We start from the raw sequence: 12,023 nt of genomic DNA, 5'->3' as shown, positions 1-12,023 counted from the left end.
CTGTGGGTCACAGCCTGAGGTAAAGCTGTGTACACAACCCCCCCCCCCCACACACACACACACACACACACACACAGAGCCTATTAAAGAATTTTAAATTTGCAAGTCGGAAGAATGCAACAGTCATATCCAAATATCCACACAGACGCTGGAAAAAAAAAATGCCATGGCCTAAGGGAGCCTCTGGCGTGACATGGCTGCAGTCTAATAGGCTCAAGCAGGAGTGAGTAATAGGTGTTCCAGCACTGTCCGCCCACTGGACAAAGACATCTTGAGATGCACATTATTTTATGAGATGCAAAGTGAATAGGTGAAAACATGATGAAGCGTTTGGTGGGGGGGCTGTTTGAGACCAAAGCAGAGGAGACAGCTCCGCATTGTCACATACTATATTTGCTTTCCTGTTTGATTAGGGGACAGCTTAGTGGACGAACCAGAGTTGTTGTATCCAAAGGCTCAAATCAGAGGGCATTAGTCAATATGGGAGACACAAATAGGCCTTAACCTTACATTACGTCACTCTGCATTTAAGATTTTTGGTCGTATTGGAGCATTAATTAGTAACAAGCACATGGCAGATTTAGTTGTCGTTTTGTTCATTTAAAATCCATCAGCAATCTTTTAGCTGAACATCTCGTAAAATCCCAATGTACAAATATCACTGTAGGGCAACGCAGTGTTGTCACTAGCAATTAAAGAGCCACCTCATGCACAGAGTGACAAAATCTATGATTCAACACACTGTGGTGAGTTTAATAGCCTTGGAGGACACGAAATGCTAAGGGGGCATTGGGGCTGCAAGGTTAAGAAAAAGATCTATATTGAAAAGGCTACTTCCACCGACCAGAGCACCAGAGAGGAACAAAGGCATCAAAAGGCCAACGTCCCACTCTTGTTAAGGAGGATGAGACACCGTAGCGTGATAGAAGTGGGATATGGGAGTCAGGCAGTGACATCATATAGTGTGAGTGGCTTCTCCAGAGACTGCTGCCCGCTCGCAGTGGGCTCATGCTGTTGTGGAGTTGTGCCTTATTTGAGTGAACATTATAAATAGTGAGGAGGATGTCAGCTCCATTCAAGGGAGTCCCGCATGAATTGTCAGGGTGCTCCGGTGAGCAGAGTGATAATTTTCAGCAATGTGTGAGTGTGCAGTATGTATGCATATTCATTTATTTGAAGTTGAAAAACGACAATGTAAAATATACTCGCTATGCTCAGTTTGCAGTTAGGCCCTTTCTAAAGGTTTGCATTATGATTACATATGCATCAATGTGTAAACAGCATTTTAATTATGTAGTAGGTTATGATTTTAACTACTTTATATACAGTATTTTACATAAACTTCACACTCTGATGGGCGAGGCATTACTGATTGATGCCGAAAGGATTCATGTCATCTTTCTCCTTTTATTTCTTGTCATCTCTTAATCTACAAATAAAACTAGTAACTATTGCTGTGAAGTAATCGTGGTGGAGTAAAGACTACATTTGCCTGTAATCTAGTGCTGTTGAAGTATTAAGTAGTATACAATGTAACTACTCATGCAGGTAAGGTTCAAATAGCAGAATGCTTCAGAATTGTACAGTATTTGAGTAAATATACCTCATTTCTTTTCACCACTGTGTATGCCCGCATTCATGTTTGATCTAACCCCATGCTCTGATAGGATTCATGTTTGTTTTTTGTATGTGTGTCTGGTGTGTTTACCTCTACTTTTCCCGCTTGTGTTTGTGCATATCCGTGACATGTCAATATTCGCCTCAGTATGTGAGCCCAATTGTGTGTTTACATCTGATTCTGCTGTGTGTGTAAATATACAGTATATATGTTTGTCGGTGCGTAATGTGTGTCATAGGGTATGAGGCGAGTTGTGTGGTGGTGTGATAGTGTTTGTCACCCTGAGCATGTAGGCATGTCAAACTCTGTCAGGGTAGTTTACCCTGGCTAGGGATGTAACACATCCCTATGATTACACTCTCTCTCTGTTGGCGTGTGTGTTTTCTTCATGGCCATTTTTTTTTTTTTTGCCTTTCCCCTTATTTTAAAGGCTTATCGCAGAGACTGACAGAAAGAAGAGAGAGGTTGTGGGGGTGAGTTGATATTCATCTTTGAGAAAAAATACCTAGGAGGGAGAGAGCGAGAGAGAGAGAGTGTGTAAAGGAGTGGGTGTTGGGAATGAGGAGGGAGGGAGGTGAGAGAGTGGGAGGGTGCAGGGAGAGAGGGAGAGCTGATTAGATTGAGAAAGCCAAGGAGGTACGGGTATACTATTGAGGAAGGGGAGAGACAGAGAGGGAGAGAGAGGGAGAGAGAGGCAGCGGGGAGGGTGACTAAGTGAATGCAGTTTGCCGTCGTGTTCGCTGTATCACAGCGAAGTCCACAGGCAGGCGGACGAATCGGATCAACAAATGGATACAGAAAAACTGGATGTACACTGCATATGAGGAGACATTAAGGAAGGACGAAGAGTCTGCCTTCATATCCTTTCATCTCTGCATCAGATACTGAGAGGGGAATCCACAGAGAGGGAGAAGAAAAATAGCGGACAACTCATTTCTCTCTAACACCCTTGGAAGCTGTGAGCCAGAATAGAGTCGACTGTGGGACTTTCTGGGATTGAATATAGGCTCAGTAAGTATTTGTATATGATGCAAATATCAGTGTGTGAGCAGTGTGTACGTGTGTGGACTGATGCCTCTGGCTTGTGCACTGCCTCTGATGCTTTTTTCATGAAGAAAGAGAAAATAAGAGAGGAAGAAAGGAATGCAAATGCAGTTGTGCTGCAATGTCTCTTCTATTGTGATATGCTGTTTGCATCACTGAACAGCTTTTCCCCCTGCTAACTCAAACAACTACCCCAGACTTGACTATGTGCGTTCGTGCCTTTTATTCCTCCACAGTGCCAGTGTGTGTGTGTGTGTGAGCTGATATTAGCAGCCCCATTGGTATTCAGCGGAGGGAGCTCCAGGATCTCGCTGCGCCTTTCCCCAGGATGGGATCACAGAGCGGGGATTGTGTTCGCTTGTGGAGAGCCCGCTGAAATGGGTGAGTGTCCGTCCTTCACTTCCTTTTTTTTTTTTGCGTCTTTCCATTCTCTTTGACCTCTCATTTTCTTGTTTCTTATATCTCTCTGTCTGCTTGCTTGTCTTCAGTCTGCAGTTAGAGCATTTCCTCCACTGATGGGTCTTCCCTTTATTTTCCGTTTGTCTCTCACCCCCTCACGCTGTCCAACCCACCTCCCCACCTGTTTCCCTCCATCCCTCCTTCTGTCCTCTTTTTGTCCAACATTCATCTCTCTTTATCTCCCTCCCATAGAGAATTAAACAGGCCTGTCCAGTTTGATGGATTTGGATGAAATCTGAGTGGCTCACTTCAATTTGTTACCCCCCCCCCCATTCCCTCTTTGCTTCTCCCTCTCCCCTCTTTGGCTGTGTCACCCCTCCCCCCCTCCTCACCTCCATCCCTCTCTTGGTCTCTTCAAGCTCCTCTCCACATTCTGTTTGAATTCAGACACACCGAAGACGTTTGAGTCTCTTTGCTGTGTGTGTGTGTGTGTGTGTGTGTGTGTGTGTGTGTGTGTGTGTGTGTGTGTGTGTGTGTGTGCTATTTCCCTGTCAATCAATTTGATAGTGTTTCATGTGTGTGCGCCTGTGACACAATGGAGAGAGTTGTGTTCAGCCTCAGTGTGTGGGATTGGTGGAACAGAAGGTTATGAAGTAGATCAATGTGTTTAATTGCTTCAGGCATGACAGCTGTGACATACGCATACACAGACACGTGCCTTTGTAACACGCACCTTTGTCTTTGCACTCCTTGCTGATCTACCTTCTGCACACCAATTCACACCCACCTACATCGTTTCACACGTCACACACACATGCAGACACTGAGAACCAACAGAACCAGTGAGCCAACACACACATGGTCTCGTCCTAAATGGTCCTAAGAGGATATGGATGTCACAGAAGGGTCACATTTATCCACACAGCAGTATTGATTGGAGCTGATACACTGAGTGGCCTCTAATGTCTCATTTTAAATGGGCCATCACCTCACCAGACTTCGGAAAAAGGAAAGAATCACTAAACCTATGTAATGGTTTCGTCTTGTTCTTTTAAAAGAGACAATATTGTCACTCCATGGCTCTCAGTTGACATCAAATTTTAAGGCAATGCATGCTTTCTTTGTGCTTTTCTGCATTAAGAAGGTATTCATCACGCAGCTGTGAGCTTCTTTCGACTAGAATTCTAAACTGACTTATATATTCAACAGGTGCAAAGTGTTGCATAGTAACAGAGGTGAGAATACCTGTTGGGTGGTTAGGATTTGACATCCTGCTGCTTTATTTAGATTTAGACAATCTCTTTAACGAAAGGCGGTGTAATTTTTTAGGAATTGAAAAATGATACTCAACAGGCATCCAAGTCTGTCGAAGCTCAGACCAACATTTGTTTTCCATCTGTCAGCTGCATGAATACCTGTGTGCCTGGAGTATTTTTAGTTTGAAGGGATTCAAGAGTGTGTCTTCTTGGCACAATATAATAAAGGCACACAAATGTGACAGGCGTTGAGATGAAACATTGATCAGAGTGTTAATTTAAATCTGATCAGGCTCCCAAAAGGCGCTAATCTTTATTTGCATACATTAAATGAGAGCAAAATCAAATGCCAATATAATGGCCTGTCAGAGGTCTCAAATGCTGCCAAAGAGTCTTACAGTTTAAAAAGACGTCTCTCTGGGTAAAAACATCGATGAGGACATTTTCAGCTATACATTTTTATCTCTTTATTTATACATAGAATATTGTTTTTTGAAAAAATCAGTGCTGCTTGATGACTAAGAGGTTGTATTATTTGCATTTACCCTAAAACATAAAAAAGAAAATATACAGTTTCACCCCTAAGAAGTCCAGCTCTGTTTGCAGTATCAAAATATTTCAAACCATTATCCCTGTATTGTGTTTTGTACGGTAACATGAGCTGACTTCAACTACTCTCCTATTTGTTTGATACCAGGATAGACAGCTTTCACCTTTTCAAAAAAATGTAGTTTCAACAAATTCAGACTGACATGTAATGCACCCCTTGTTGTAGCCTTGTCCTTAAATATGTTGTAGCAATAAAACTGTTTTTTTTATATTTGTGGTGCCAAGCTTAAGGCAGTTGCATTTTACAAAGTTTGCCAACAGCCAAATCTTTTCACACCATTTCTCCATCTATGATGTTGAATCCAAAAGGCTGACTCCAATTACCTCTCAGATGGTGTCATGATTACCCATTCAGCGCAGCTCTCATGTCTCTCATTTCCTTTTTGCGTCAGCAAAGAGAGCAACAACAGTTCACCAAGGGCGTGCAGTGGATCAGAGGGACAGCATGTTTTAGGTTAAGACCCCACGGGATTACACGGCACATAATCTTGCACTTCTACACCGCAGAATTTTAATTTTTAATAAATCGTAACAGGTCAAATATTTTATGTTTTACCAAGTTCGATTGCTAATTTGAATTTTGAATAAAAATTACAGCCTGAGCCTAGATCAAGCTGTCTTCATCCATCAAGTATGTCTACTTGTACCTGACCAATGCTTTGAGCCTGGACTGCAGTGCTCCAGCTGCCTCTGGCACATTCACCCATCAGAGGTCTTTCTTCGGCCTTCAGTGTGCTCCATCACATGCATCCTGGACACTGTGGAGTGTGATGGACAGCTAACTTGGAATTGAAGGAAAATACAGGAGAAATGATTGAGTGAAAGCAGCCAGGGTGCAGATATAAGATTGAATATAGGGAATAGAAGATAGATGTGACGGGAGAGAGTGTTTGAAGATGAGCTTGTTTGGGAGAGAGTGAAAGGATCAAATCATAGAGTGAGAGGAGTGGAGAGGAGGAAGGAGCAAAACAAGCAGCAAAGTCGGAGGAAGAGTGACAAGGACGGAATAGACAGCAGGACGACAGGCAGGGTGGAGTGTGACGGGGAGGAGAATGACGTACGCGATAAGGCAGAGTGACACAAATGTCACCATGCTAACCTTTTCATGCACTCTCACTCTCTCTCTCTCCTGTCTTCTTGGCCCCTCTTCTTCCTCTCCTTCCAGATCTGAGGCTTTGCAGAGATGGATACCAAATGGGCAGCATTGGAACCAACATCCACCCTCCAGCGACTAGCTTTCCACACCTAACCGCCTCCACTATCTTCAGCCGTCAGCCCGAACCATCCCAGCGAGAACTGAAGTTGCAGAGTTAACGCCTCACAAGCTAGACTGAGAAACCAGAAACCGTCTACAGGAAGTAGAGAAAAACAGAGGGTGACCTACAACAAACCAATCAACCTGTTGAGCTTCTCGGACTTTTAAATTAAATAGTCTGCAGTGATGCTTGAGCAATGGCATGGAGCTTTCGGACATGTCCGGATTTATCGCCCGGATATCCTATCGAGATTACGACACTTTTGTGCACACCTCAGAGCTGGGCCACTTTTCCAGATTGGCTTGAGGGCAAAAGCGAGTAATTGAAAGTCCCCCCTCGAGAAGGTTTCTGCTCTGATTTGTCGTGGGGGAGGAGGGCACTTTTTCCCCTTTTTTTAAGGAACAATTTTAAAAAAAAGAGCCTCCCATTTTCCCACATTTCCCCTTTTTTCTTTTTCACCATCTTTCTCACACATCGTGGAGAAATACATTATGAAGCAGCACCATTCTTCTTCATCATCCCTCGGTGACGGAGAGAGAGGAGGGACAGACTGTCCAGAATAGATAACGAGCAAGGAGACTGGCACTAAGGAGAGGAGAAGAGGGTGAAAAAAAAGCAGAAAATAGAAGAAGTCAGGTAGAGGGAGAAAGACGAAAAGGAGGCAAGAAAAGGAAAATAGAGAATTGTTCGAAATCCTCTTGGAGAATTTGAATCTCTTTCTTATTTGCATGTGCCGTGTTGGAGGCTAGTTAGCGCAATGGGCAGGGAAGGGGTAAGGATTTACACCAGGGGGGGCACTTGAGCAGGAGAGTAGGCTTATGTCCCCCCTGCACCTGCCTGGTCTGTATCTTTGTGTTTGGCAGGAAGACAGACTGAAAGATGGCCCGGTAAACAGACAGCTATACTGACAGACAAGCTCTGAGATTGGTAAGACAGACCGACAGACAGTCAGTCAGACATACAGACAGACAGACAGGAAGACAGGTACACCGCCTATTCCAAGTGTCAGGCAGAGAGCCAGGCAAACACCCAGTGTCGGCACAGTAGACAGTGTGCGATTCATTGTCATTCTATGCAGTGTGTGAGGAAGAGACAAGGAAGAGAAGGAAAGAAAGCGGAGACAGAAAGAAAGAAGAGGAGCATCCCTGTTTGTAGCTTCTGGAGAATCTCACTTTATCTGCATCCACCTCAGTCAGTACTGTGGCAAGCCCATGCACTAAAAAACACAGGCTGGGAGGGAGAGGGCCGTTAGTAGAAAGGAAATACAAGTTGGAAATACAGAGACAGAGGGAGAGAGAGAGAGAGAAGCAGGCAGAAAAACAGAGGGAGAGAGCAGGTGTCGGAAATCCTCCCCTTCATCTGCTTGTCATTTACTCCTTTATGTTCTCTCCTCGTCTGGTGAGGTGATTGGTTTTCTGATGCTGGCGTACCTCTGCTCATAGGCCATCCACAAACCAGAGAAAAACAAGAGGTGGGGAGAGGAAAGCAAAAAAAGACAGCATAACAGGAAAGGTGGAGACCCCTTTTGATTGACTAATTTTTCACTCCCTTCTTTTCTTATTTGTCTAGACGGACTGCTGTTTTGTTTTGTTGCTTTTTTTTCTCAAAGTAAGAGATAGAAAGAAGAAAAGCACCAGCCCGATCAATCCCTCATTTTCTTTGTGCACAGAATTGAACCTCTCCTTTCATCAGTTGTTGATTTTTCTTGCCTTGCTCCAAAGGGATTATTTTCTCCATCTATGAGTATAAACACATGAATCCTCTAGATTCCTTCTACATCCTCACCCCCCAATGACACAGTGTGAACCCCTCTGACTCCCCCACGGCGTCCCCCCCTCGGCTGAAGGGCTAAAACCCTGTGGTCTCAGATCCCAATGCCTGTGTTGACTCACCACTACAGCGATAATATGGCACAGCACTTCTGATACCGTCTGATTCATTCTGTAAGTAGGACTCTCTCTCCTTTTTGGTTTTTGTGTGTGTGTGTGTGTGTGTGTGTGTGTGTGTGTGTGTGTGTGTGTGTGTGTGTGTGTGTGTGTGTGTGTGTGTGTGTGTGTGTGTGTGTGTGTGTGTGTGTGTGTGTGTGTGTGTGTGTGTCATTAGCATGTATTCAGCTCATGTATGCAGAAACACAGACATGCTCTGTCTTTCTGCAGTGTTGGTTGTATGGTGTCTTCACAGCGGATTTGCCTTCCTGTGCTTCCTCTGCTCCAGGCAATTTGAGCATGTGTGTGTGTGTGTGCGTGTGTGTGTGTGTCTGCCAAAGAAAGAGATTGTGATCTTACAGCCAAGCTTACAACAGCATCAGAGTGGTGTCAGAAAGAGGCGAAGGAGATGCCTTTCTTTCTCTCCCTCTCACTCTCCCTCTCACTCTCACTCTGTGTGTGTGTGTGTGTGTGTGTTGGTGTGTTTGTGTGAGTGAGTGAGTGTGAGTGTATGCCTACATATTGGTCCTGGGGTTAATTTGAACTAATTAGTAGTGAGGTTTTTTGCTTCTGAGAGTGTTTTTTTGGTTCTGTGTCAGTGTACTGCATTCATTAGGGTGAGATGGAAAGGGGCCAAAACTGAAGAGGGTAAACCAGCTAATGAGAATACTCTGATTCCCTGACTAGTTCTTTGTTGCCTTCATTTCACGTTGCATGCCCTGAGCATTAAAATCCGGTTGCATATCATTTCAGCCCCTTTTTATCTCCCTATGTGTTGCCTTGGATGAAATCGTATACTTAGACACAGCCTCTGAAATGTCCTGCATATTACTAAGCCCATCTATCTCCGTGGACACATCCAAATCTTTATACACTCCCAGTCACCAGGCCCTGCACCGGGAGACGCTCAATCAAGATAGTCCCTTCAAACAGACCAATGAACTGTGAATAACGCCATTACACAAACTCCCAGCTTGGAGCGTTACAGGGACAGAAAGATTGGAAGGGTGAAGGAAGGAAAAAAAAAAGAGGGAGAGAGAGAGAGAGAGAGAGAGAGATAGAGAATGGAAAACATTCTGGAGACTGAAGAACAAGAGCAGAAGGGGAATGAGAGAGTGAGACAGAAATCAACAGAGGAGGGAGGGTGAGAAACAGAGGGGGAAAAGGGAGCGTGTGAGTCTAGAGGGGCCGCGGAGCAGGAAAAGACCTCTGCTCCATGGGAGCACTCTGATGGGCTTAGCAAGGCCCCGCTTTGTTCACACTGTTGGTCAGCCCCTCAGAATTAAGATTACTAAATAATACGATTACTGCAGCTGCACACTGATAACACACAGCGGCCGATCCCCTTTGTCACTGTCAGAGAACCCAGAGAAGAGAGGAGGACTGGCATATGATGGCATCAAAGGCATGACAGTACTGCCTACATTGCACTGTCACAGGGGCCCGTGCTTCACAACATGGCTTCTCTGCTCGCTGTAGAGTGAAAGTGAAAAGACATGTGATTTTTAATATGACAAGTGGCCATAAATAAAAAGACGAAGGCAAAAATAATGTTGCCCAGGTCTTACCTCTCAAATTTATGGATGCTATCATTATGTTCAATCATGTGGCGTAAATTTTGCCTTTTATTTTCTCCAGTTGTTAATGTTGCGCTGTCAGCTACAAAAAGGACTACAAAAACAAGCTAACAGGGAAACCTCTCGATATATTACCTGATTCCACATGTGTGAACATAAACTAAGGCTCTCATGGTGAGACGGCTGCCCCTTATCTCGATGTTTTACACCGCATCCTCTGCGTGGGCTATTTGTTTCATATTTTCACGCTTGACAGCTTTGACACGGATTCCTGCCAAGTTGACCTTGCAGTTTAAAGTGTAATAAAAGCTGAATTCCCAGGCTGTGTTGCACATCGATACATGTTCTTCTGGTAGCTGATAAATGGTCTCACACCCCTCTGGAGAGGGGGAAAAACAAGCAGGCAGCAGAAAACGCTGTCCAGTTCTACTCAGTGGAAGTAAAGTACAACCATCAGAAACCCACTGCTTCCAGGGGAGTGAGCTAATATCAGGGCTGGGTTGGGCTCAAACCTTCTATGATCTGTGGAGTATATCCACTCTCTTCTCAGCAGGAGAAACCATTTGCCTGCAGAGCTAAAGATTAGCTTGGAGCAGGAAACAGAAAAGACGCATCTAGCATAGATGGTATAGTACTAGAGTAACAATTAACAAACCAGAGCGGTGTGCAAAAAAACAGAACCAATGAAATATGACACACATATGCAGCTTAAAACCGCCCCAGACTACTGCAAGTAGTTCATTTCAGTTTCTGTTCCTCCACAGCACATGTCATCTAGTGGAGGTTTCATGTACATGTCATGTCATGTAGTTGCTTCAGTGGCATTAAATGAACTCTGCCCCCAGGCCCTCCCCAGCTGAGCCCCGCAGTCACAAAATGACTGCATGAGTCACAGAGTAGAACCAGTACAGCTCCAGTCAAGAAGCATCCATGTTGAATCACATGCACTCGGCTCAGTGAGTCCAGACATGCAGAAACAGAAAGGCAATATGGAGAGGGGACGTGCCAAATAATCAGTTATATGTTTTTGTCATTCGGTTTACTGTTTTAAGTGTTTTTCACAGTGTTGGTACAGTACGCCCCAATCATTCCACTCGACTTAAATTGTGGCAGAAATGCGCACGGTTCACAAGATAATCTTTCGTGTTCGGTTTCCCGGCTTTCTATTGCCCCTGTTTGTTACCAGTTAGGTTTTCTCAGATCAGTGATCCCATCATCCCTGTGGGTTACATTTTTAAATTGCTGGCGTAGATTTTTTATTTGCTCGTTCAAATTGACAATTTGGTTCCTTGATGATTCTCCGCTGACTGTTTGGGCAAACATACTGCGTCTGCATCATAAATTATTTTACAGTTCTTTGGTGGGAACAGCTGTTCTTTCTTCAAAGGTGGACCGAAGCTGTTATTTCTTTAACCGTGTTGTAATGAAACAGGGAATGCTTCACGCTTCTCAAAAAGGTATGAATTCAGTGTTAACGCAGGAATAGATAATTGTTACACAGTTATCAACGCTGAATCCATAATTTTCTGTGACTGGCTTCTGCTATCATGTACCATGATGCCTCCTGCGTGGTAGTTCACCCCTGAAGTGTCTCTGACAGCCCCTGTTCCAAGGAGAGCCAGGCTAATTTGGGCTATGAGATCTCTTCTAACACTGAGCAGCACTTCAGTTTCTTCTGCCTTCAGTCCTCCGCCGCTTGACCACCAGTGCGAGGCACTGCAGCCTGCACTAAACCTTTGCTCCTCATTGCCTAATGGAGCACAAAAAATGGCCCTGTTTGCTTTGTCGTTTGTCCACTCCTGCTTGCTTCAGGCTAGCTGGCCTTGGGGGAAGATTGAGTGAGTGTGTTTGTGTGTAGATGTGTGTGTGCGTGTGCGTGTATGTGTGTGTGTGTGTGTGTGAGGAGACTGACAAGAAATGGACATTAGGACACACATGCCCTTTCCGTAATGTGCTCCCAGCTGGGCTGTTTGGATGGCCATAAAGTGAATGCCGCTAATGGCCTCTCAGTTAATGGAGTCATTAAGATTGGATTGCAAGAAGATAAAAGCAACGTGTATAATGTGTGTGATCCGGGTGGAAGTGTGATTTGTCAATTGTATATGTGTACTGTTACTGTAACCGCTTTGTGTATTTTAGCTGTATTCTAGATATTTAGTGCTTCAGTAGATACACTCAGGACAACAATAAAGGAGGCAGTGACACTCGTCTGCATTAGCATTAGTAGAAAAGGTCAGTATTCTATCAGTGTAATTGTAATGCGGTCTGAGGCGCAGGTGATCAGTCCTGACCTGGCTTGTCCTAATCAGCTGGCTGGCTGAGGATCAGAACGTCACAGC

The 12,023-nt window shown here is 44.5% G+C and overlaps 1 protein-coding gene across 1 annotated transcript in view; it reads left to right on the top strand.

Moving 5' to 3' along the window:
* Window positions 1-7,999: 7,999 nt before the first annotated feature.
* The window catches only part of grik5 (glutamate receptor, ionotropic, kainate 5), a gene marked incomplete at its 3' end in the record, with an annotated part of 80,528 nt that continues 76,504 nt past the window's right edge, over window positions 8,000-12,023 (top strand). Inside the window, exon 1 of the mRNA XM_083918494.1 lies at window positions 8,000-8,125. The remainder of the gene's footprint in view (window positions 8,126-12,023) is intronic.

This window comes from Echiichthys vipera, assembly GCF_963691815.1.
Source record: "Echiichthys vipera genome assembly, chromosome: 8".
Classification (NCBI taxonomy): domain Eukaryota; kingdom Metazoa; phylum Chordata; class Actinopteri; order Perciformes; family Trachinidae; genus Echiichthys; species Echiichthys vipera.
Note: the sequence above shows the minus strand (reverse complement) of the source record. Positions and strands in the feature narration are given on the sequence as shown.